Below are 26,261 nucleotides of genomic sequence, written 5' to 3'. Positions count from 1 at the left end.
ACCTGCTCTTATTCTTTATAACAGAAAGCATTCCTTACATCGACTCAGTCATGTATTTTAGTATCACTAATACTTTCATAAATTTCTCTGCAACACATGCCCCTGAAAACTTACTTGAAGGTACCAAAGCGTATTTATTTCATTTGGAAAAGTGCAAAGATGGGACAGTAAAGGCCCAGGGCCCACGTTTGTTCTTGCTCATACCTCCTTGACTCACAAAGCCCAGATGAGGAGCACAGTGTGTTAGAAAGCCTCCAGATTATCAACGAAGTGGAGAATTCGAAAGGGTGTTGGATTCATCTTTGCTGTGTAAATACCATCCCTCGGTTCAATGAGCCTGTATCTGTCATACCAGGTGGGGTTTTTTGTTTTTGTTTTTGGTTTTTTTTTGACAGTAACATGGAAATGACACTGTGTTTGTAAGATAACGTGGGAACATATGGGGTTAAAATGAATCATGCCTCTCAAAATGAGGTGCATTTGAACAGTACAGGTAGACTGGGTGTAAATTCCAAAGTGCTGCATTAGGTCAACTCTATTCTTCATGTGGGTTTAGTGACAAAGCGAGAAACTTTATCTAGGCAAGTAACACTAATTTTATGGCTAGGTTTCCTGTACCTGTACAGCAAGTTTTAACTGCTAAAGCTTGTGTGTGTGTGCTTATAAAGGTACACGGTTTCACCTCCTACTTTAATTACTTGAGAACAGCCTATGTGATGATAACCTCTTCCTTCTAAATCCTTTCAATTTACTCTTCCCGCTTTGTGTCAGTGTTTGGGTCGTTCAGGGGAGTGATACAGCTGAGTAGCTCTCCAGAGATGTGTGGCTTGGCTCTGTTCCTGTGGGAGCATCTTCAGGCGTTGACAGGGCCTTGGTGGCTTGTAACTGGGGATACTGGGTTTTATGGCAGTTAATTGAAGTGCAGCAAGGCATATTTCACAGTCAGCATGTTGGATGGCATGAGTCTTATTATATTTAATAAGCTTCATTAGGGTAGTGATAACAGTTAAGGAAGAGACATTCCAAAAAGTCTTGTGTTTTAAATATTTATGGGAGTGACGCTGAAAAGGATGTACTCTGAGCTACAGAAGCTAGAGGAACGGCTGCAATTATGGTACTTGGGCTGTAGCCACGGACACATTTAGGGCTTGCTTTGCAGTTGGTCTTCTGCCCAGCTTTCCTCTTTGTGGATGCAAAATGCACAGTATGTATGCAGTTTTTTGTGTATGCTATATTATAGTAGCATTATAGAGTAGAGAATGTTGTGTTTGTTGAGCACCCATGAGTTAAGAACTGCTATGGGTAAGATTGCATGGACAATCTTAATTCATTCTTCTTTCTGCTTGTTGCATCATAATGCAATCTTTATTTACATTAATTAAAGTGGTATTCATTGTGCATGACTAGTTGAATTGCATTAATTTAGAAAATTATTTTTACAAGTCATTATGATCTCTTCCACTTTAATTACCTTAATACTCACATTTCCTTACTTTTGAGGGCTTTGATTTACGCTGTTTAAAATCAGATGAACAATTACTAGTTTCTGGGGGGAGTATTCGGATTCCGTCGTATGGTGTCATATTGAGATCTTTGTGTTTATCAGCAGTACAGGACCCTCTAGATCTGCCATAGTTAACTTGTTTGCTTGAAATAGGTGGTAAATTGACAACAGTATTAAACTCCTTTGCTGTTCTTTCTGGGGTCTGCTATGCAAGAACAGGACTTTTAGCTGTTATCTAGGATATTTTCTGACAACGTAAGGATGGGTAGATAAATTACTTTTTCAGTGGTAATGTTTCTTCCAACTTTCCATAAGCATAACTCCTCCGTTATAGCCTTTGCTTGGTGTTTTTCCTAATTCAGTTTGCCTGCTCTCTCTTTATACAATAACCTCGTGGTCTGTATTTCCTATGTCTACTGACTTCATGATCTTCAGCAAACTATTCATCTAATCTCAGTATGATTCTTGCTTCTAGTCGTTTTACACAACTGATGTCAACTTTTTTTCCCTGTGCTTGTGCTTCTCATTGGATACGTTCCTGCTCAGCCAGGATTTCCCAGTCCTCTTTTTCCTCCCAGACTTCCACATTTAGCATCCTTCTTAATGAGTATCAGTTTTGCCCAAGTGTCCAGACTCTTGGTTTTCAATGTGTTTGCTCCACATATTAGGCTTTTCTTTCTTGTGGAGTCAGTTCTGGTGTCCTCTTTTTCCTCTTGTTGCCTGACTGGATTCAAATGACTCCAATAAGAGGAGAGGTCATTTTCCTGCTGTCATTTTGGAAGCCTGGATCCAGCACAGTCTGCAGACTCCTTGAACCTTGGTAGGATCAGTCTTTGAGTGGTCAAAACTTGGAAAAGAGATCTGCAAAATGTCAAGAAACCTCACAAAACTTTTTCAAACTGAGATATTTCAAGTCCTTCTAATATGGTCGGGTCTTGAGACCTCCCTTCAAAGGTTAGGGTGAAATAATTTTATTTTTATTAATTTTTTAAAATTGTAAATAAAGTGACATTTTTCCTGGTCTCCTTCTCATGCAACAGCTGAAATGTTTTGACTGGAACCTTACAAAACAAATCAGTCGAAGGCAGCCAGCCAGCTTGGAAAGGACAAAAAGGTCAAAGCTCAGAATAGCATAAGCTACTAAATGCATGATCTTATGATGCAAAATGTTGAGTGACTTCTATATTAAGTGTCGATACTTATCTCTCCCCTAATAGGGTGGAAGTAAATTTCGGTAAATACGGAAGTCATGGTGAAATAGAAAGCCCAGCGTTGTGTATATCACTGGCTTAGTATCGATCGTAATGGAGTGCAGCTCGGGAGGATGAGGTGGCCAGTGTACAGCTTCATTCTCTAGTTGTACACTTTAAGGTGGTGACCTTTTCAGTTTTAGTTTTAGGTTTAGAAAACCCCTAAACCTCAGAGCTTTAGAATGAGCAAGTTGTAATATGATCAAGCTCTCTACAGTAATAAAGGATTCTAAAGAGCTGTTGAATTTAGGGATTAGCTGATATGCACTTGTTTCTCATTAAGAATACTAGTAATCTTTTGCTTAAGGTTCTTTATGGATATTAGATGTTAGGACCATTTTTTTTTTGTTTGTGAAATCTCTTTTGGGAGAAGGAAAGATAGGACATCATAGGCAGACTTTCCACTAGTTGATTTTGTGTGTGTGTGTTGAAGGAGATCCAGCTTTACATTTTATTTGCTTCATCAGTGATGAAAGCTGAATGTTTCGCACCGTGAAGTACGAACTGCTTAGGGATAAGTAGAAATACCATTCATGTGCAGTGCATGTAACAATGAAAGACAATAGGTTTGCTCAGGAAAAACAGGTTCTTGGTTATTAAAAAAAAAAAATTCTTAACATCCAGCTAAATGAAGGCAGTACTATAATAATGTAGCATAAGAGAAAAGGAAACGATCTGGGGGCCATTGATTCATAATGTAGCGTTTTCATAAGGTATGTGGAAGGATTGTTATGCATATATGCAGGAACGCAAATCTAGGGCTCGATTCATGTCCCAGTGAGACATTAACATCTCTTATGAAGAGTGCAGACCCAGTAGATGGCTATTTAGGTCACTGGAGTACCTCGGGGTTGCATATGCCAATGTAATTTAATAACAAAAGCTTGTTTGAAGCTCTGGATGATTTGATGTAGTTGTAAGAGTTGGCTCAGAATCATGACAGTTTGCTAGATTTTTTCGGATAACCTAGGAAATGTGTAGACTGCAAGGTATCTGAAGCTGATTGAGAGGGAAGGGTGGAAAGTCAAATGAGAATTTTGATTTGAGTGGTGCCAGGCAATGGCTGGTGGGACTCAGCAGTTCTTCTGGAAACCTGAAGCGACTGCTCCTTTTGGGAGTTACGCCTGTTACATATTCTTATTTAGTTGAGGAATTTAATTAAACAGGGTGTAGTTACTTCTTCCTTTGTTTTAAATTTAAGTGTATTCCCTCCATGGCACTTAAGCTTTTTGCTGCAGAGAAGCATATACCAGATGTACAGAAAAGATTTTGAAAAGCTCTCTCTTAATTGTGCTTTGTACACACTTTATAACAATATTCTGATTGCTGCCTACAGCATCTTCTTGGGCTACTGTTCCCTGCCAGGTGCTGAAAAAAGGTAATTTTGGGAACTGCCCTTTTGTTTTGGTGATCACATAATACCGACAATTCTGTCTTTGTATTACTCATCTCTTTTAAACCTAAAACTGACCACCTTCGGTTTTACTAGCCACTACTTCAGGTAGGATGTGTGTTCCATTTTTCCCATTAATAGCTTCACTCAAAGTTATGATTCCAATGTAAAAAGAATCTGTTATGAAAATAAATTTTAGAAAATAGAAAAAATCTATTATGAAATTAATTCTATACATTCAAGTTATGCTGCTGCTGGTATTTTTTTCCCTGTAACCTCACTTCAATAGCTGTAACTCTCTAACAAATAGTTTCCATCCCTGTCCCCCTACGTTTCTTTTTTTTTCCCCCCCACATCTGCTTTGTTATTTCCTGTATGGGGAGTTTTGCTTTGGAAACTGGGTTGGCAGGATGATAGAAAAGGATGTCAGAACTTGTATCAATGCCACTAGACTTTTTCTCTGGTGAAGACACAGACGCAGAGAGCTAATGGAGTATGAAGGTAAATAAACAAAGGTAAATAAACCTGTTGAAACACTGGGCTATGTATTCAGAGGGCTGCAACCATTGCTGGCTGGTGTGTTATGGCCTGTGTATGAATACACTTCTCTGTCACCTGCAGCAGTACCTTCTAAAACACTGCTAAGAGAAGGGAAGGCAAGTTAAGGAGCCATCACTTCACGGATGGAGGAGGCTGAAGTGAAACATCACTGTGGCTTTCTCATTCCTATTTCATCGTCAAAAGTCAAGTCAGAAAACAAAACAACTTTGTGGGCATTTTGGAACCTGTTTCTGAGCAGAGATGATGATAATTTTTCACAGTCTCTCAGGAAATAAACAAGAATTATGCTTTTCATACAAAATCATGTGTTTGTGCCCCTATTCCATATGTCTCTGTGCTCTATGTCTGCCAAAGCAGCTGGTTCTTGAAACAAGTGATGTGCAAACCAGAAACTTTACCTTTCCTTGGTGCACCCCCTTCTGCCTTGCTATGAAGCTATGCAATCTTTCCTTTTAAACAAACACACACACACGCCTCCCCAACAACCCTCCCTCCCCCAATTTCCAAATAACTGGAGTAGGTGAACAAAGTGGTCTGATGCAGAATGAAAGGAGAGCCAGCTGTTCCTTAAACAGAAACTGGTTTATGCTTTTGATCATCCTTGCCCTTCTCTGAACATTTTCCAGATCTATAATATCATTTCTGAGAGAAAGGGGCCAGGACTGCATACAGTATCCAAGGTGTGGGTGCAACATGGATTTGTATGGGTGCGTAATGATGCTTTCTGTTTTGATCTTTACTCTTTTATTAGCAGTTCTGAATTTTTAACACTTTATTTGCTTTTTTGACTGCTGCCAAGAACTGAGCAAAAGTTTTCGTTGCTGCCTATTAAAGCTAGAAGTGGTAATGATTCATCTCAAAGCCCATCCATTTATATATGAAGGAGAGATTGAATTTCACTGCTTTGCATTTACTTACATTGAATACTACCCAGTTGCTAAGTCTCCTGAGAGTCTTGGACAGTTCTTTACCCTCAGTCTTCATCCTTGTTGCTTTGAATAACTGTATCATCAGAAATTATGGCTCCCCTATTACATAATTTCTTTGGTATTAGACCTCATAAAGGAGATGCAAATTTTATACGGGAAAAATAGATGAGATGAAGGGGTCTGTATTGTGTCGCAATAGAGAGGTAACACAGGAAAGGCCTATTCCCTGCCAGTACATGCTGTTATCTATAGACAGATCCTGACAAGCACAGTTGGACTCTTAGTGAAAACAGAGGAATGAGAGATAAAGCATCACACAATATAATGAGCTTAAGAGAATTTTAATTCCTTTGCACTGCTGTACATTGGTTCTGAAAAGGAAAGGGAGAAAAACAATAAGCATGGCACTGTTTTTGCTTTGTCTTGTCAGAAATGACTATGATAGGTGAGCTGCAGGTCCTGGTGTTGATATCTCTGTGGAATTAAGCCCTGTGACTGGGTGGGGAAAAAAAAAAAAATCAAGCTGGCTTCCAGCAGGCTGAGAAGTCTGTAGTTTTGTACAAAGCATGCCTTTCTGTTGGACCTATTATACACTGATCAACATTTATTCAAAATAAGCAAATAAGAAAAAAAACAAAATTAAAACCCCCAAAAATGTAAAGAGAAAATTTGTTCTAAAAGAAAGCCATCTCCATACCACAGTGTACCTTACCATTGCAAGGAGAGCGTGAGCATGCCCATCTTTTTATGAAGAGGAAAACAGTGAGACAGTCATTCAGTGTAACTAGCTGGTATGGAAAAAGCAATCTGTAAGGAGGACTGTGTCTTTAGAGTAGACGGTGATGCATGCAGAAAAATGCTGAATGTCAACCCAGTCTGGGGGAAAACATATGCCTGACGATACAGAAAATGGAGGTTATCAGAGAGTTGGGTTTTGCGGACAGAGAGTGAAGTTAGCAAATAGCTTAACTCTATTTCAGAAGTTGTTTTTCTTAGCAGTGAATATTTTCTGCAGAAGTCACCAATCAAGAAGAGGCAGTGTTAGGCAGGTTGCAAGGCAAGTCTTATTCCATTACTTAACAGGGTGGCACGTGAGATATGTAAGCTCGAACACACGCCAGGGTGTGTGTGTTCATCAGTCAACATAGGAGGTGTGTGTAATTGGCAAACACACACCTTGGAACTTGTTACTGCACTTATAAAATGGCCATTTATTTTAGCTTTATTAAGTAATGTAAGTAGTCTCTGCTAGCTTACAAAAGTATCTTTTTTTTAAATAAAATTGAAACACCATTCCTTCACGCCTTTAATACTGAACTGTGTTAAAGTTTTTAAATACCTGTTTTAGTGCTTAAGTACCCTTTTGATCTGACATCTGAGTTTCTCTGTTGTCTTCATGCACTAATGATGCCATCTGAGTGGGTGTGAGGAAATGTAACTGGCTTCACCCTAGATTTCCCCTTTGATTCCTATTCCTTGTGCTCCTCTGAGCTTTCCTGCCTGTACTTAGGAACAATGCATTTCCCAGGGGAGCTAGAGGGCAAACCTTACTCTTCACCCAGAAATACTGGCTACAGTGGATATCACTCTTAAATAATGGTTTGGTTCTGTGCAACAGAAATAAAGATAAACAGTTCATTTCTCAAAGGAAAGATGTGTCTTGGGTAGATTCAGCAGTACTGGAGTGTGCTAAATAATGTACTTTAGTTGTTTGGAAAATAACTAATGGGGTTTTTTTGTCTTGCTCGTGTGCATTTTGCTATCAGAATGTAGACTTTGCCACACAAACAGGGAGGTATTTTATGATATTGCTTCAACTGTCTGCCTGCTCTCCAGAAAAACTGTTGTCATGGGATGGAAGAGTCGAGGTTGTGCTCCTTGCTGATGTTATGGCTAGTGTAGCGCCTATAGAAGAATGACACCTTCTTATTGGAGACCTCTATATCCTATGTGCATCCTGAACAAGAGTGCTTGTAATAGTGGTGGAAACAAAGTAAAACAGCTGTAATTGCTGTAGGCGCTGTAATTGAGGCATTAGGTGCTGTTCCGTCACTGCTTCTTGAGAAAATTGCTGATTAATGTTCACAGAGGAAAATGACTGCACAACCCCACTGCATGTGAAGAGATTTCAGAATTATGACTGAAGGGCAAGTCTTGCATTTCCTCTTTTTGGGTTAATTTTGGTTTTGGGTTACCTTTATTTCTAGCAGACAGATCAAGAAAAGGAAAGAAGCAACCACTGAAGGTCCTAGGTCATTTGCAGGATTTGTACAAGATCATTTACAGGTTTTGTAGAGAATAGGAATTTCTTCTGTCTTTGTTTTGCATGTGAAAATAGAGTATGTTTCACAGAAGATGCCACATCACCAAGAAACTTTAAGCAGACGCATTTTCACAACAAAGGTGTATTTTGACGCAATCTGCCAGCAGTGCTGTGACAGAACACAAATAATGTAAGTTCTTGGAAAAGGAAAAATATGAATTGGAACCATTAATCTTCTGAGACACTGAATATATTTTAAAATAAATTATTTTAATTAGTACTGTTGTAAGAGAATGAAAGTTGTGGTTTGATTCAGAATCACCAGAATTTGTGTACCTGGCGTGCCACCTGAAGTTCTTTGCTCATAGAAAAATCCAAGCTCATTATTCAAATGGAAGCCTTGTTTTTTTGGTTGTTTTGGTTTTGTTTGTTGGTTTTTGTGGTGAGATTTCCATGGGTTTGCTTTTTATTCATGTGGATGTTATTCTTTTAAAAATACTGATACAAAAGATCTTAACCTGGAACTTGAGTAGGTTTGGTAGAACTCCTTCGGTCCACATTAAAGCTTTTATAACTGTTTTCTTTTCCCATAAGCCAAAGATTGCATTTGTTTCCAACACTGGAATCACTTATGCATAAGCTTTACTTTAAAGCTGAGCACGTACTTGAATGTTTGCAGAATTGGAATTTTAGGAACTAGAAAAAGGTGTCTCAAGTTAGTGTCTGACTGGGTAGAAGTATACCATGGATACAAACTGGGCCGAAACAGTCATTGTTTTGGTCTGACTGCCAGTCTGAACCCTTTGGATTTTAACATTTTCTGCTTGGGTAAATACAATCACTTGATTTTTCTACTTTTCCCATATAGTAAAGAACTACAGCTTTGCTGAAGGAACAAACAGAGAAGAAGGAAAGTGGAATATGAGAGCTCTCCTGCCTCATCAAAGATGAGGGAGAGAGTGAAAATAAGCCGGGTATTTTCTCAGCGAGATGGTCCTGGTGCCCTGAGATGATAACTTTCTGCACATGCATAGGCTGCTCAGCCACCTACTGTAGGCGTTTCTGCAAGCTAAAGCTGTTTTTACCAGGACAGCTATTCCTGTGTAGAACAGGAGAATAAATCACTTAAAGTCCTGTCCTCATCCATGGTATGGTCCTTTCCAAAGAGACTGGTAGGTTTGATTGTATTCACATCTTGATTCCATCATTTCAGCATCAGCAACCAATTCAGCCCTTCATGAAGTATATGCTCTCTTGAAGTGGAGAAGACAGGAAAAATGTGAGGGTCATGAAAGTGAATTTGGTTTCTTTTGTGTGTGTATGGGGGGTTGTATGTGTCATTGGGATATGATGAAACAAAGACTTTACATAATATCAAATATTTTTGTGGCAAAATGGATTGTTGTGATGTTTTCCCTTGCAGAGGAGTATAAAGGTAGTCTATTACTATTTTATATTTTCCTTGGTTTTTTTAATAGTTGCTTCAACCACATTTCCCTTTTTAAGGAGTAACTGTTGTACCTGATTCTCTGTTTCTTACTGTTACAATGGCCCTGTGTGTTGCGTTTTTAATAGTTGCTTCAACCACATTTCCCTTTTCTTTAAGGAGTAACTGTTGTACCTGATTCTCTATTTCTTACTGTTACAATGGCCCTGTGTGTTGCATGCTTTTGTTTCAGTTGTCATCTTATTCATGCACACAAAATTACTGCATTTTCTGTGTTTATCTGAAAAGCAGCTAAAGGATGCTAAATACCGGGACATTTGGTCTAATTTGAATCCTTTAAACATACATACCTGTTATCACTAATTCTCTAATTTCTCTGTTACCAAGAACTGGAAGAAAACACACTGAGCATTTTGAAAGCTTTGTGCACATATTACATGAGTCTTCTGATTCCCAGAACATGGGATCAGCAGATGGCAGTCAAACCAAAGTTCAATCTGTTAGCTTGCATGAAGATTTCAAAATACTGTGCCTGTAGGAGAAAGGGGAGAGAGAGACTGTGCGACAGAGTTGTGTCAGAAGAGATGTTCTTACACATTTGTAAATAGATACAGGTTTGTCAGACCTTAGAAAAGAGGAGCTTTGATATGTGCCCATCTGGGATATGCATGTATGTTTTATTTCAGGTCTTTGTACTTGGGAAGCTCTTGAATTTTTTTTTTTTTTTACTGCAGCTGTGAATATTTCAAAAAGAACATACTGGTTATTGGGGTTGTCTCACTTGTATTCTAGAAATCTGTCAATTTAAACATATTCTCTATTCTACATATATGAGGAAAGACCTTTGCTGTTATGCCTGGAGTGTCTGTCTCACTATGGGGTAATGTCGGTTTTTTATTTGTTTGTTTGTTTGTTAAGAAGATATACATTTCTGTAATTCGCCTGGAGTGTCTGTCTCACTATGGGGTAATGTCAGTTTTTTATTAGTTTGTTTGTTTAAGAAGACATACATTTCTGTAATTTGTGGTGGTTGATGCTTATAAAAAAAAGATTTTTTTGTTAATTTTTAATGTTTACTTCAATCATGCTGTTTTGTAGAATACTAGCTAACTGGCTGAAGAATACTCAGTATTATATGGTATTTTTATTTACATCCTATTCTAAATAGTTGTGGCGCTTGTACACCAGTACAGATGTATTTGAATAGTTGATGGAGCAGTTTCCTAAAGATGCACCTTCCGTATGGCATAGTTGTTACATGGCTTAGTGAAAGCATGAGAACTGAAAGGAGTTGCGGAGTGCAAAGTATCATTAAGCATTCGTCATACTACGTGTCATCAAACTTCAACCCTTGCTTTTCCTTTTTTTTTTTTCTCCTAATTTTCTCATTTATATTGCAAATTCTGTCCTCTGTTGTGTTCAGTCTGCTGTTAGGAGGGGAGGGGAAAAGAAACCCCAAAGCAAGCCAACGAAACAAAAAACCTTGTGGGAAAAATAGTCAAAGGTTTTACCATGAGTCAGTGTTTTCAGCTCGTACTTCACATCTCCCTTTCCCCTAAAGGGGTTAACACTGCTTATTAATTGAATAGCACAGTTTATACTAAGCATTATTTAACATATACTGGTGGTATTACTGTACTTCCTGTTTTGTATTCACAATAATAGCTTGCTGAAGAGTTGCCTTTGTATAAATACCTCACTGACATTTTAGGCAAGTATATTCATGTCTGGGAGTAAGCACGAAAGAGTAATGTGTTGGAACACTGCTAAAGAAGGAAATCTCTTTGTGTTTCATAAATGATACCCCTAAAGCCTTTTAAGAATATATGTTTTTAAATGACAGCTATGCATTTGTTTTGTTTCTTTACTTTTTGTTATTCTGGCTTGAATTGGGTCTAATAAGCCATCAAGAGAAAACTGTAGTTTCAGCAAGGAATCTTCTCTGTGACTGTAATGCTTTGCCAGTAAGCCTGAAATACTGCCATACAGAAAAGCAAATCTGCAGAATGCATCTGTGTTAAAATGAAGTGAAAGCGTCAGAATAAACTTGAGCTATTAATGCAAGTACTAATTTCCTTGCATATCTATTAATCCCCTTTAAAGACACTTGCAAAAAGTAAGGCGGCCAGGAGGAATACAGGGAGTGAGGGTTTTCACCAGCCTTTGTGTCCAAATTTTGTCTGTGGTGGTTGTGGAACTGCAAAGTTCCTATGATGGCCAAAGCTGATAATACACAATGGAGAACAGGTCAGAACTAATTAGGTTTTATTGTCAAAAGCCATTTTCTAATGCTTACTGACCATCTGGTTATTTCTGGAATTTATTTTGAGTCTCTAGAGGAGGAGAAAAAGATTAGAGATAACAGTAATAGGGACCTTTTCTGCATTAATGTTGAAATTAATAGAAAATATTTAGCCTCTGTTAAGGGGTTGAAAGTCCTCTGACAATGCTTACATTTATTATTTATTTGTTTAGAATGTACAAAATTTACATCTTTACCGAAGTCTCCAAAAGAATGATTTTGCAAATGATCCTTCCTAAGTTTTGTCTGCCCCCTAGGTATCATTTACACGTACTGTTTGCCCCATCTGAACTTACGTGGCCATTAGTGGTGTACAGCTGCTGTGGTACAGAGGAAAATGCAGTGAGGGAGCCTCTTCTCCTTCAGAATAGCTCCAGGGATCAAAGCCAGACCACATGCCTGCTGGTGAATTTGGGCCATGCTTGTAATCTGCTTTGCCCCTTGCCCAAACCGAAGGTGCAGGGGTGTAAGCTACATCCAACGTAGCATGGTGGCATTTAACGTTTCCTTGTCCAAGGTGATTCTTGGCCTGGGACAGCAGCATGCCAGGCAATGGCAAACTGGCTCTCTTGTGCCCTGCTCTCCTCCTCCAACCCTTTGAGCTGTGGCAGTGTGATGGGAACAGGTGAAAAGTACCCATTTCTTCAACTTGAAAGTCTGCTAAAGGGCCTGTTTTTCTCTGATCCTTTCAATGTTCAAAATCTCTTCAGCAAAAATACACGATGATCTGTAAAGGCTGGTAAGGCTGTCTTCTGTGATGGTAGGTAAAAGACATTTTGCATCTTCCAGAATGGCCCAGTCTATGTAAATGGTAAAGACCGAAAGATATTTTTTGCTCAGGAAAATGTGTTTTAGTTTAATTCTGCCACCCTGGATTGCCAGAGAAATGCAGTGTGGGTTTTGTCATGAATGATGAGGAAGATGAAGTTAGTTAGGATCTTTACAGGCCTGCTCCAGGTTTTGAAAGTAAGACTCAAGAGTGTGGGTGCTCTGGGCATAATCCCTGCAATTTTTCTTCCTTGAAGAAAGGCAAAATACATGTGCAAGACTGCTGGAAAACCATGCTCATAATGGCCACTTGCACTAGGCTTGAGAACGACTTGTGTCCGTCTGTCTCTAGCACTAACTTCTGCCCAATACTTGTGGCTATGGAAAGGTTACACCTTATCTCATTTAAAATTGCCTGCAGCTATTGCAAATGCTGCTTGCCCTGTTTGCAAGTGATACCCTCCATAGTCTTCCCTTTCTATTCTCCTTCAGCTTCTTGCTGAGGAAGCATGGGTAGGGTTTTTGCCAGTGTGCAGTGGCTGCCTGGTTCTCCAGACAATCTTGAGGCAGCAGTGAGAATCCTATCTAAAACAGATATCCCCTCTAAACAGATGCTCTAAATGTTAAGTCCCTGTCACATGGCAATGGGAAAAGATACAAGGAACTGAGAAGACGAGTCAAGGGGAAAAAGCAATTGGAAGAAAATAAAAATTGTTCTTTTCTTTCAGTGGGAAGGTGGCATTGCCATCATGGCTGTGTTTTGAAGTACTACACTTACATCCATGGACATGTTGAGCTGTGCAGATGAGGCGGTGAGACAGTAGGGTGTATCCAAATGTTGGTGGCAGGAGAAAGCAAAGAAAGAGAAATATGGGATATAAAATCAGAAAACAAGTTGCTTAAGGGTTACTAGAACAAGAATATTCCTGTTGTCTGACATGACGCTGTTTAGACTGGGCCGTATCGCTGGTTCTGTTTTCTTTAGCTTTTAGTTAGTTTTTACCGTATGATGTAGGCACACAACTGCTCTCCAGGACACATGAAGTGGTTTCTTGCATTCCAAAATGCATAGAAAAAGTAAGCCAGTAGCCAGAGGATAGTTTTTTTCTCTTTGGATTTAAGCTGTTAGCTGTAGCTTTACGTATTTACTGGTTAAAATCTCTGACAAAAACACTATGAAAAAGTCTCCTGTCTTCATGCTCTCAGTTTCGTTTCAGTTTTCATCTGGTCTGTAAATGACACCCCAAAGATATTGTGTGTTTAATCCTGAATCATCTTCATCCTGTTTCATAGTCTGAGAGGAAAAAAAAAATGTGGGGAATTTCCTTTTAAGATACCCTTGTTTCCTGCTCTCTCTTTAATCTCCATACAAGATACGCTTCCTAGAGAAATGTCAGCTGGCAAAAGACTAGCTGTAGCAACGTTGTATGTGCAGGCCCTGAACTGAAAAGAAATTGAATTGTTGCACTCCTGTGCAAGGTAAGGCAAACTACACACAAACTTGAGTTAACAGAAATTTAAGTAACTTTGCAATAAATCTCCCTGTGCACTAATTTCAGTTTGCCTGTCTGAAATCCTGCTCGTGTCTGGTCCTCTCGCAGGGTTTGTGCAGTTGTGACCATGCTGGTGTGGCTGAATGTCCCCCAGAGCTGTGTTTCTCTAGCTAAGCTGGCAGAAGGCTCTGGTGGAGCGGCAACTCTGACAGGAGATTTTCTGCTGGTGTAGCTGTACCTTTTCCCTGAATGACGTTCGCCAAGCCAAAAAACCAAACTAAACAAATAAGCAAAAGAAAACCCCAACAACCAATTGTGTATATGTCTAAGTAAAACAGGGAAGAAATCCCAAAGCCTCAATTCTTTCTCATTCTTTGACTGCTGTGGTATCAAAGCCTATAGGTACCACTAAGGAAATAATGTCCAACGTTAACCACTCTGACTGAAATATTCTGGGCTTGCTCTTTGTTTTGGGCTGACCTGTTTCTTCAAGTTTTCATGAGAACGTTGTAGCTGTTTCTGAGAATTAAAAAAAAAAAAAAAAAAAACCAAACAAAAAACAAACCCAACAAAACAAAGGGAGTAATTTGTCAAGATTAAATCAAGAAAAAAAATCTCTGAAAAACTCCAGGCTCTTCATCTTTGGAGTATTGGTGATGATCCAAACAGGAGAATTGCTTTGCCTGGGAGGATTCACCTAGATTTGGCCCTGTAAAATGTATTTGCTCAGCAAATTTAATCAGCTTATCACAAAATTCTGAAAACATTTTCTCTGTGTTTTGGGTAGTCTGGACAACGTACTGCTTTCTGTGTGTTAACTGCAGTCTTGTCTTCCATGAAGTCTTTTGTTTGTGAAGCATAAAGCTAGACTTTGGGCTTGAGGAGAAGAAAAAGATGAGAATTCAGAAGCTCCCCCACTGTCCTTGGTGGTAAAGAAAAGGGCAAAAATATCCCAAAACAGCGGACATATTAGTCTCTTGAGTGAATCTTAATTCTTTGCATTTTACGGTTGTTGTGGCGCGGTATCGCAGACAGAAGGCAAGCAAGGAGCGCTTACCCTGTTTGCAAATGACACGATTGAGATGTTATTTGTGGTCATATTAGATACTTGTGGAGAAGCAGAGGTCTAATTGTAACTCTACCAGAGCTCTTAAATAGCATCCATTTAGTCACCCGGACTTTCAGAGAAATCTGTGTTTGGTTGTGATGCTGGTAACCACTGGACCACATTCCTCCTGAGGGGCCAGAAAAAGAAGCCAAGAAATAATTTCTCTGCTGCCTTGCAAATAGTAGTATAATCCACAGTCTACGTATCTGTGGTAGGGCTTTTGAGTGGCTGGTCCATGTACAGAATAACATCCTCCTGCTACCACAAATTGTTCTCTTCATCCAGATGGAAAGTGTCTGGTCTGTGGATTGGCGATTTATGTTAATATATGCCAGAACGCTGCTGGGAGCCCTGGTGATAGACAAGGACCGTTGGGCACTGTACAGAAAAGAACCTGTCCATGCCCACCATAAGAGGTGAGGATCCCGAGTTACCATTTTGTCAGCAGTGTGCCGTGTGATAGACCCTCTGGTTTTCCTTGCAGAAAGCTCTTTTTTTTCTTTTTTTTTTTTTTTTTTTTTTTTTTTTTTTTAGCTTCAAAAAAATACATAGAATCTGATGAAAGACACTTTTAAGGTTGTAAAGCCAGATGCTGGGAGTTTACCAGACCTGCATGGGCAGCTGCAACCTTATTTTGTTCTCCTTTGTGTGTATATTATAGGGTCCTGCCGGAGATTTCACGAGCGCAAAGTATTTGTTTTGAGGGATTACTTATGGATGGCTCAATGCCAGTGAAAATATCTGCTCTGAGTGCAGCAACAATCAAAAAAACAAACAAAGAGTTAAGATATACCGTGAGCAGTGTAGGGTTGATATAAAAATAGTTTGGTGTTGTGCTCTCGAATAGAACAATGTGGCCAGTGCTGATAGGGTGCTGTGGAGGAGGTTGAGAGATCAGCAATCTCAATCATTCAGGGAGTACACCAACTTTCAGATAAGGGATCATGTCTTTTATCGTTATAGTTTTAATCTTGGCCAAATGTGAGTAGAAAGAAGGCAAAAGCAAATGCTACAGTGAATGGGAAAGAAAGTGGAATGAAAATATCTATTTGTATTCCTTGTGACTTGAAGGAGATAATTATGTTGAGTAGATCGATGACTAGCTGGTGGCTAACAGTGCTACGTAAGTGGCTAATGAAAGAACAGAATTTAAAAAAGTATCAGAGAAGAGAGAAATAGCTCATTGCGATCGCTGCCATGCAGTTGGTGTGCTCACTGAGGTGAGCATCTTAGCCAGATTATACAATGGATTTTCTATTTATTCAGGTAATAAAACTATGCAGATTTGAAAGAAGAAATATTATATAAATGTGTTTTGTCAGGTCTATGTTTTAAAATTAATCTAAGTCCTTATAAATGACAGTATTAGTCACCTTCTGTTCCCTGGAGCTTGGAGGATCCTCAGCAAGTGGAGACTGAAGGTTTTGACACACAAGCAGCAGCAAAGGTGGTCGTCTGCCGTGTGGTAACTCTTCCTTTGCATGGCACATCTTTCTTTATTTGCTGTGGTAAACATGCGGTAACTTACCCATCTTGCTTTGAGTCATAAGCTGCCTCGCAGGGAAAATGTGCGTTCCAGCCACCGTTGCAGGGCAGCTGAAAGGCGGAACATGGTTGCCACGTATAAAGTGTAAAGGTAATGCAGCTTCTTGCCATCAAATGAGTCGTGGTACTTCTAAGTCTGTAAGTGCATGCTCAGCTCGAAGGATGGAAAGTACGCAGGTAATGTTTCTTAGCTGATGACAACCTCTCCGTCAAAGGTACCTGTGAAATGGGATGTTAAAATAGACAGGTACTCTTTTTGTATAATAATGGCTGCTCTTTTTTTTTTTTTTGTTTAGAACAGTTTCTTGCTTTACACAATACTTTATGAGCGAATATGTTGTTGCCAGCTTTTTTATTATTATTTTATTTTTATTATTGCTTTTATCATGTTGGCTGCAGAAGTATTGCCAAATCCTTCACAGTGAGCTATAGCAAAACCACATGGGATTAATCACTATGCTAAATAATATATATTATTTCACTTTTGTAGGATAGGAATCCCATGTGTGCATGCCAATTATTTGTGCTCAAAGAAAGTTTTCTTTTGCACTGCTACTTCTCACAGAAGCAGAAATAATACTATAATTGCTTTTTTTAATATTTTCCATAATTTTTTTGCTGTGTCCAACACTTACTGTGAAGGTGAACAGAAACAAATGTTTTTGTTGATTTGTTGCTTCTCTAAATATCAAAAAAGCCAGAATCCAAACCACTTTCTCCTGTCTTGTTTCCTTCTCCTCCCTCTTTTCTTTTTTGAAATATTGTGGATTTATTGGATAGCGTTCTCTCCTTTCCTGCTTTGGAACTGCCTCTTCTGCAATACCACACTGGCAACTAACAGGGGCAAAAATAAAAAATTCTGTACAGTATGAATAGGCAAGGAGAGAAGCACTGCAAAGCCCTTGCCCTCTTTGCCCTGTGTGCAGCAGGTGAGTATGTTTGGTTTAGATGCAAATACCTCTGTGCAGTGTGGGCATGTACAACTTATGCTGCTACAAGCCTAGATCTATTTGATGGCTTTTGATGGTACTGGAAATAGCGCAATGAGGAGCAGTACTACCAACATGTGAGGTCATAGCCGCGATGTTTTAACATCCCTGTGCAACTCTGGTAGTTTCAAACACAGCAGAGGACCAGTATCTTTTGTAAATCAACAAATGTCATAAATGATGAACAGTTAACTAATTGAAACTGTCCACCCCCAGTCAGCTTTATAAATGGTCTGCCACATAGCAAGTCATGTAGCATTGCACTTTTTTCTGAGAATTAGAGGAAAGTTATTTTCTTCTAAGCAGTGTTTTCAATATAGTGGATTGATGATGTATTCTGTTATTGGTAGCTTGCTGAGGTACACGATGGTTTCATTGGCGTAAATTTCACATGGCTACATTACTCAAACTCTGTGGCTGTAAGGAGGTTTCTCTAAATGTGTGTCAACAGAGTATTTAAACCACACAAAACAAACCATGTAGTACCTTTTTTGTGTGTCTGTACCATATAATTTTTGAAACAACTTTGTTGAAGGAAAATGTAATAGTTGTCATTATGATACTTCTTGGTTAATCATGAAATATACTCCTCCCTGTGCTTGAAAGAAAGGACAATATTTAACTAAGATATGCTAAGAACTAAATCTAAAATACCTTTTCTGCTTATTGGGTTGCTGGACTAAGAAGGTCTGATGCTTTGCAACCTTACCAGCCTAGGAAAGAACCCAGAAAGCCGGGTTCCTTGGTGAAGCACTCAGGATCCTCAGTGAAGGCTCTCAAGGTTGCCTGTAGTGGTTTGCAAGTTGTTGGTCCTTCAGTTTAAATCCCTGGCGTGGTATTTAACAGTACAAGTTCTGAAGCTCTGGCCCCTTCAAGGAGGAGGGGATGTGTGTATGTGCAGCAGGCAAGCAGAACGGGGGGTTTTGCTCTCTTTTTTTGTGTCTTAGTGGTAGCTGTCTGGAACAGCAGATGAGATTCTTGAGGAGGGTGACTATCAGGTGGATGGTGCAAGACAAAATGTGACCCATCCCTTCTTCCTGAAGCCAGCTGTGTATGTGGTTCTGGAAGGCTTGCTTACAAGTGGCAGTAGTTGCCAAATGTAGGTAGTGACTAAGTTCTAGTTAGCCAAATTTGAATGATATAATTCTTCATATTGTAGTAGGTATCTGTGAATTTTTACTTTAGTTCTGTCATTCTCTTGTTCCCCCCCTTATCTCAGCTGTTTCATTTTAGCATGTCAAGGAAGTGGAAGAAAAGAGACTGCAAGTGTGTAGGGACAGTCTTGTGCCTGTGGAGCAGATTACCTCCGGGACATACAGCTGAAATGTTTGAAACCCCTTTGAGTTTGGCAGCTTTCTGTTTGCTTTCCCTTTTCCTTCCTTTTTTAGTCCTCCAGTAATAGCTCCCTTGTTCCAAAGAACAAAACCAGCACTTAGTGGTCAGTCAGAAAGATTCATTAAAAACAGGAATGGAGTAATTGTAAACAGGCACCCCCCTCCTATCATCCCCCCCTTCCATTCTAGCCCAGGGCACAGCAGCCTTGTGTTGTCTGGCTCCAGACAATTTTTGGGGAGAAAAAAAGGAACAATAGCCTTTGGAGGTTAAAATAACCTTTCCTTATTCAGCTGTTACAGTACTTTCTTAGAAAACTGAGAAAATAACCCCAATTTTAATTTTTTTAAAACACGTGCTATAACTGATAAATGTTCTCTTATAGTAAAATCATAGCATGACTCTTGTGTAGTAAAACAGAAGTAGTAACTTTGCGAAGATTTTATTACAAAAGGTAAGAAAGGTGGGAAACAGCAATGGGAATTACGGCAGTTTTCTTACAGACTGGGTAATCAGTGGCTAATAAATCTATGATTCACTCACCATTTGTCATTTTTACAAGAGCTATCCAATAAGGATTGCAGGTTTGTTAACCTTTGTGCTTACCAAGAATTATTGGCAGCGGTATAGGTTGCGAGGAGTAGCGGTAATTTGCTGGATAGGTGACATTCGTGGAAATTGTTTCATCACTGAGAGATTTTTTTTTTTTAATTACAAAATCGTGGAAGGGAGCTGAAGATGTGCTCTGGGTTCCTCTTCTCCCTCCCCTTAGCCTCTGCAGCTGTGGAGCCCTTGCAGAGTGCATGCTGCCTTCATTGGCTCTGCCCAGGACTGAACTAAAGCTGGGGCTGCTAAAATGCCAGAGTTTTAAGATACAAAACCAGAAGTATTTTAACGCTTGCAACTGCTCTGAAATCTAGCTTTTTATCGGTAGCAACTGGCCTGCAACTCAACAACAGGCAGATACTTATTAAATAATCAAGGCATTTATAAACTATTTTATCTGCACTCGTGTGAGATGCACTTTTCAGTTGGAGAACCAGATGACTTAAAAGCAGGACAGTCAATGTGTTAGTCTGACCTGACGTTGGGCTGCATGGAGATAAACTGAATCCGAGTGAGCCAGACCAGGTACAGGGAAGATTATGGTGGCAACAACAAGCCATAGTGTTGCTCTTCACGTGGGTTGGAGAAATGGGTCTTTATTTAGTCTGAGGGTTGCATTAATCGAACTGGATGACTGGTACCTGGACTAACTTGTTTTGCATTATCCTGGGTATCTTCTCATGACCCAGTATTTTGCCAGGGGGATGTAAGAAGAACTGCTTTGAGAGGATTTACTGAAAGGTTCAGGTGCAAAAGATGTTAAGGCCCAATTACAGCACTGTTGTTGCCATCGTGACTGGGTAGTGTAACCACTTAAAAATAAATACCGTTAGAAACAACCTAAATCCATCTAATAATTCACTGCTGTTAGGCAAGTGATTGGGAGGAAACTAAATGGTTAGCATGCTTTGGTTAGGATTTATTCTGTTTATTTAAAGGCTTCTCATAGTACCTTTTTAGTTTTTTCCTTTTTTTCTCTTTTGTTTTTTCCTTTTTTTCTCTTTTGTTTTTTCCTTTTTTTCTCTTTTGTTTTTTCCTTTTTTTCTCTTTTGTTTTTTCCTTTTTTTCTCTTTTGTTTTTTCCTTTTTTTCTCTTTTGTTTTTTCCTTTTTTTCTCTTTTGTTTTTTCCTTTTTTTCTCTTTTGTTTTTTCCTTTTTTTCTCTTTTGTTTTTTCCTTTTTTTCTCTTTTGTTTTTCCCTTTTATTTTTCTTTTGTTTTTCCCTTTTTTTTTTTTCTTTCCACACCCCCACTCCCCACCCTCCCCAACAGAAGAGGGCAGAGCAGGAACCCATGGGGAGGGACAGCACGTATAGGGTCTTTTCACCTAACAAATGCAAAGAGACAGGTTTTGTGTGCATGCTGCTGGATTGATAGGATGTGGCACGGCTTCTTTCACCTCCAGCCTAACCTCATGGTAGAAGACAGTGTAAGTGGTCCCATAAGTGATAGGAACATAATGGGAAGTCGTGCGTGGCTGTTGAGTCAAAGCTCCACACCTGTTCTGTGTCGTAACAACTTCCTTTGCGCACGGGGGAGCGGCGGAGGGGGAGCGAAGTGCCCTACTTTCTCGCAAGATCGCCAGAGGCATCGTGTCTTTGAGTCAGTAAAAGCTCTTGGGTTAAGCGCTGGCATTAAAGAAATCGGCTCGTAGTTTTATAGCTCGCTCTTAATGTGCTCGAGAAATGGCTCCATAGCTGCTGTTTTATCACAGAAGTGGCTTTTTTTGTTAATTTTTTGTATTATGCACTCCTGTCTAAAGTGCTTTGAGTTTTTGCAAAAATTAATGTCAAAGAAAAATATATTCTCTAAGTTATTTAAATACTAATTTAGTTGGATAACTAGGTCCTGAGGCCTTTCCTCTTTCTGGAAAATCAGCGAAGCTTTGACATAACTCTTTCTGGCTTGTCCTGGGGAGCTTCCTTATAACTATGTGAATGTCTGCAAAGACCATTAATATAAAGGCCTCTGAAATCATATTGTGATGAAGGATAATACTTACTTTTTACACAACTTTAAAATTTGTTTTCTTTCGACTTCATTCAGTAAGCAAAGTGTTCTCAGGAAAAAAAAAAAATTGTGACCCTTTAAATCTATTTTGCTCTGGTAATCGGTCATAAATACGAGCACGGCCAGGGCGCATTACACTTCAGCTTCATGAAGGGCTTATGCTGATGTGACTCTCTGAGAGCAGTACTCCAGGGCTTTCTTTTATAATAATGTAAGTATACAGTTTCTTTTGGTACAAAGATCTTGACGCTCAGATTAGTGTGGTACTGTATTTCTGTATACCTCATGCTCATCTATCTCTTCCTTTGTAATTGTTTTACATGTTTTGTGGTGAAAGAAATCTGATAAGAGTTTGGGATTCAGTGATTACTACTCCTTTGGATCTGCGGATACCATTTACACAGATGAACCCAGCTGCTTCTGTCTAATTTGATACCAAGCTGCTAATTGCTGATGGCAGGTTCTTACCACTGTGCTACCATTCGTAGTCCTTGTAGTTGTAAACTGTCAAAATATTAGGGGTTTGGGGCTCTGGTTCTTCATTACATCATTACATCAGAACTGCGTCTTGAATGTAGTGCAGGTGGGATGTTGCAGAGGTCATCCTGTTCTGATTTGTGGATGTGAAGAACTACTGAAGGTTAAGGCACACTGGGAATATGGAGTACAAGCATCTTTAGGAAACAGGATCATTGGCCCCAGAAAATCCTAAGCAGAAACTTCTGCAACCTGACCTCTCTTCCATTTTGAGGTATAAGAGGTTTGAGAAATTCAACTTGTGTTTAGAGTCTTATTAGAATTTTGAAATGTAGTATTGAAAGAGTAAAATGTGTGTTAAAAAAAAAAAAAATAGTCATTGTACATTATTGTGAAGACTTTGTGATAGTCCAGTAACAAAGTACATGATTTTTGTGTCATGGAAAATGCCTGTGCTTTCAAATATGAAGACATGTATAGAATATCTCAGCTTTCTGTATTTGGGGTCCATGTTTGTAGTTTTGAATTCTACTGTTGATATTTTGCACAATAGCTTCTGTAATGTGTAAATATACAGAGTTCAGTAAAAGGGTGATTTAAAACAAAAAAAAGCACACAGGTGATGTAAATTATACCAATGCAGTTACTTTTGAAGTGGTAAGTGCTGTAGTATTGCCATAGTTGCTCTTCTTTGCCTTTGTTCTGTCATTACCTAAAAGATTGTTGTTTGATAAACAACGTGCAGCGTTGGATGCCAGATGAAAGCATAGCCAAGAGATTAGATTACATTATCAAGGGAGAGAGGAAGGAAGATGCATTGAGAACGGGTCTGTTACAAGTCACCAGGTAATTATCAAGCTCCGTAATTATAAAGGGGTAGCCTCTCCTTTCTAATGTCTGTTTTAAATGTTAGTTGTGATTAAAAGCAGATCATTCTGGGGGGAGGAGCTGGGAAGGAGGAGAGGGCTTTGTTTTTTCTACATCCAGAATGTTGTTGAAACAAAGAAAAGCTGCAAAAGCACAAAAAGTCCTGTGGTGGTGTGTATATTCGTGCATGTTTGGAGAGCAGAGACAAAGGGCATGGTGAGAGCTCTGAACTTTTGATTTCTTTTCAAAGTAAGTGTCAAAATCGATCTGAAAATGGTATGTGGCGTGAAGAAAATTACTTTTTCTTCTGGTAGTGAAGTCACGGGTCTAGTTTAGCTAAAGTGGAGAGAGAGGCCGATATCAAGTGAAACCATTTTTCAGAAAATGATGTGTGACTTTAAGATCAAAGAAGCAGCAGTCCCAAGGGCCTGCTAGTCGTGTGCTCCCATGAATCCAATGATCGATGGTGGTGTGATACGTTGGAGTATCTCCACCTCTGCTGCCAACATAGGTTTCAAAACTGAGGGAAGGATAAAGTTCAAAATGACAGGTAGCTTATTCCATATTGCACCTAATGCTGATATCTCCACTCGTAGATAATGTAATCTTGCCATGTGCCATGTTTTTTCCTCTGTGTCAGAATTCATTATAAACACGTTAAAATTTTGCTAGCTGCAATTACTATAATCTTAAACATAGAGCACAAAGGTAATCTCAGAATATAACCCAAGGAATCCCTAGCATTGTGCCTAGTACTATTTCAACCATTCTATCCGCCTGTCTCCCACATTTTTAATGCAGTATTAGTGATACCCGCTTTTAATTTCAGAAGGGCATCATTTATTCCAGTGGCAGTACTCACAGTAACAGGCCATCTCCTATTGATGAGAGCATAAAACGGTGGGGCTAATTTTGGCATTTGTTCTGGTCCTACATTATACTTCTAGTCTTCCTACTTGTGGCAGTCCTAGATGTTAGTAGAAACATTAACCGATGGGTTCTCAGACCTAAACTTCCTAAGCTCAACCTAACCAGTGTGTATCTTCTACATTGTGAAGGGCTGAGCTCTGCTTCTTGGTTTTTTTGGCCAGTATCTGGAGATAATAGAAAGGAAACTCTTAATTCTGGTCATTTTTGGATTTGTACCATAACACTGGTTTGTGTCATTCTGTAGAAGAATAATTCTGGATTGATTCCCTGGATTTGTAGTGCAGGGGGATTTGCAGGAGAGAAATTCAAGTGAACTGTGTGCTGAACTGAAAAGCTATCTGATGGATGTAATTGCAAGTTCAAGCTCCTGTGGCATAAGAGGTGATAAGCCCCAAGTTGTTGTCAGCTTCCCCTCTCCTGCAGAACTGGCCTAAAACTTCTTGTTAAGTCTGAACTATGAGTTAATAGCTCTGTTATTTGCTTACTGGTCACAGGGGCAGCAGATGCTGACAGTACGGTGAAATGTCTTCACAGGTTTTCAACTTAAAAAGTACTGGATACGTTAAGGAGTAGCAAGTATTTTGTGAGAAGGATTTCAATGAAAACCTGCAAAATATTCTTTCGCGGAGATGTGTATCTTTATTTTATATGTAGGATGTTCAGAATTCAGGTTTTTTGAGAGTTACTTGCTTTATGGAAATTGCAAGTTGATTATGTTATGTTGTCTATTTCAAAAAAAGAAAAAAAAGAAAAGGAATCAAGAAGGTAGTAATTTCCTTGTCAATGTTAATTCTTTCCAATCGTATCTTTTTCCAGTGGAGTTGCTCACATTCTCTGTTGTGATTTCTGAATTCTAATCATCCGTGCCCTTCCAATACACACCTGGCTTCTCAACGTAATGGTACTCACAGAAAGGAAATGTGAGATTATGGTATTGTAATTCTACCTTGCATATAAACCCGTTGATATTAAAAGAAAAGGGAGGTTCTTCCCTCTTTAGAATCTCTACATACTTAGTTGAATACAGATAATTTTTCAGGCCCATATACCTCTCTGTTCCCATGTTCACTCTGATGAATGCTATACAGCCAAAACAGGCTTCCATCCACATAAAATTGTCTAAAATCCCACAAATAATGCTGTGGAAATGCCTGCAGCACTCCTCTGAATGTGCCATATCACCTGAGATTAGGAAGCAGTAGTAAATTTTTAGTCTTTATGCTAAGAATATGAAGGTTTTTAACTGCTTAGTTTTGGTAAATTGTAAACATGAGGTATAAAGCCTAATGGTTGATACTCAGATGTTGACATTATTTGCTCACTTGTGAACTTTCTAGTAAGAAGCATTAAGCTAATGTGCTTTGGGTAGAAAATCTGCAGGCAATAATTTCTTTCTTTAAAGGAGCACTTCTGTTGTAAGAGTTAGTAGCTTAACGTGAACCCCTAAATTCAAATCAGTTTTTATTAGTGGTCGAAAAGGAAGAAAGAATACACTCTCTCCTTTCCAAGTGTTAGACTCTCACTGGTGATCTGTGATGATTATGGGAAGAAAGACAACTTCAAAATTATGCCCAATTCCCCTCTAAAAATTCTGCCTTTTAGCATGACAGTTTAAAAAATCCCTTCTTGCGTCCTCAGTGTTTATAACTCTGACATGCTAGGAAGATTGCCAGGTTGGTGGGAATACAGTGGTCTTTCTACAGCTAGAATTCTTTCTTTTCAGTTGTATTCTCTCACCTTTTCACCCTTTTCTGCCTGCCCATCCCCTTCGTTGAACCTGCAGCGTCTGTGGTAGCAATCTTTCTGGAGAGGTGAGGCTCGCTTGGTGCAGAACGCTTGTCACTCTGCGAGGGCTCAGGAATATCTTTCCGAGAATGTCCTGGAGAGCCAAGAAAAGGACAGGCTATGGCTAGAAACATACTTGAACTGGAAGAACACCAAGGTGCCATAGAAGCAGGGGGTGGGGAAGAGGGGGGAAAAACAAAAAAAAATAAAAGAAAAACAAATGAACAGAGTAGCTTTCAGAAACATGCGGGGGGCCTTCTGACTTGAGCTCAGATCTGTAAGGTGTCTGCCACTGCCTCAGTTAAGTTCAGTTGCAAAAGAGAGCAGGCACACACCTTTGGAACCCAAAGGGAAATATTGATAAATAAGCTGTATCAGATAGTTCTTCCATTCCTAACAGACCATATTGTTAAAGAGGATGTCAAGGGTGCTATTTTGATGAGATTCTAACCAGTGACTGGAATAGCTTTGTGTAAAACATGAAATTTTGCTTCATTGAAGGTCTGTGAATGGTACTGAAACTGTAATTGCGGTCAGTGCTATTGTGAGATGAAAACCCTGGAAGATGTGATCTTTGTTATGAATTTTCACATGATCTTTTTATGTGCCTGGTGGGTCATGTATGAAAAGCCTTCTCATCGTTTGAAGAGCAGGGAGCAAATTAACTTGCCAGGGACTCAGTCGTATGAGTTGCTGTGAACTCAG

The 26,261-nt window shown here is 39.3% G+C and overlaps 1 protein-coding gene across 1 annotated transcript in view; it reads left to right on the top strand.

The window, feature by feature from the left end:
• The window catches only part of SPATA5 (spermatogenesis associated 5), a 200,415-nt gene that overhangs the window by 68,088 nt on the left and 106,066 nt on the right, over positions 1-26,261 (top strand). The gene's annotated exons all lie outside the window — the stretch shown is intronic.

This window comes from Egretta garzetta, unplaced genomic scaffold (assembly GCF_000687185.1).
Source record: "Egretta garzetta isolate BGI_Z169 unplaced genomic scaffold, ASM68718v1 scaffold467, whole genome shotgun sequence".
Taxonomy (NCBI): Eukaryota; Metazoa; Chordata; class Aves; order Pelecaniformes; family Ardeidae; genus Egretta; species Egretta garzetta.
This window is presented reverse-complemented; position numbering and strand designations above follow the sequence as displayed.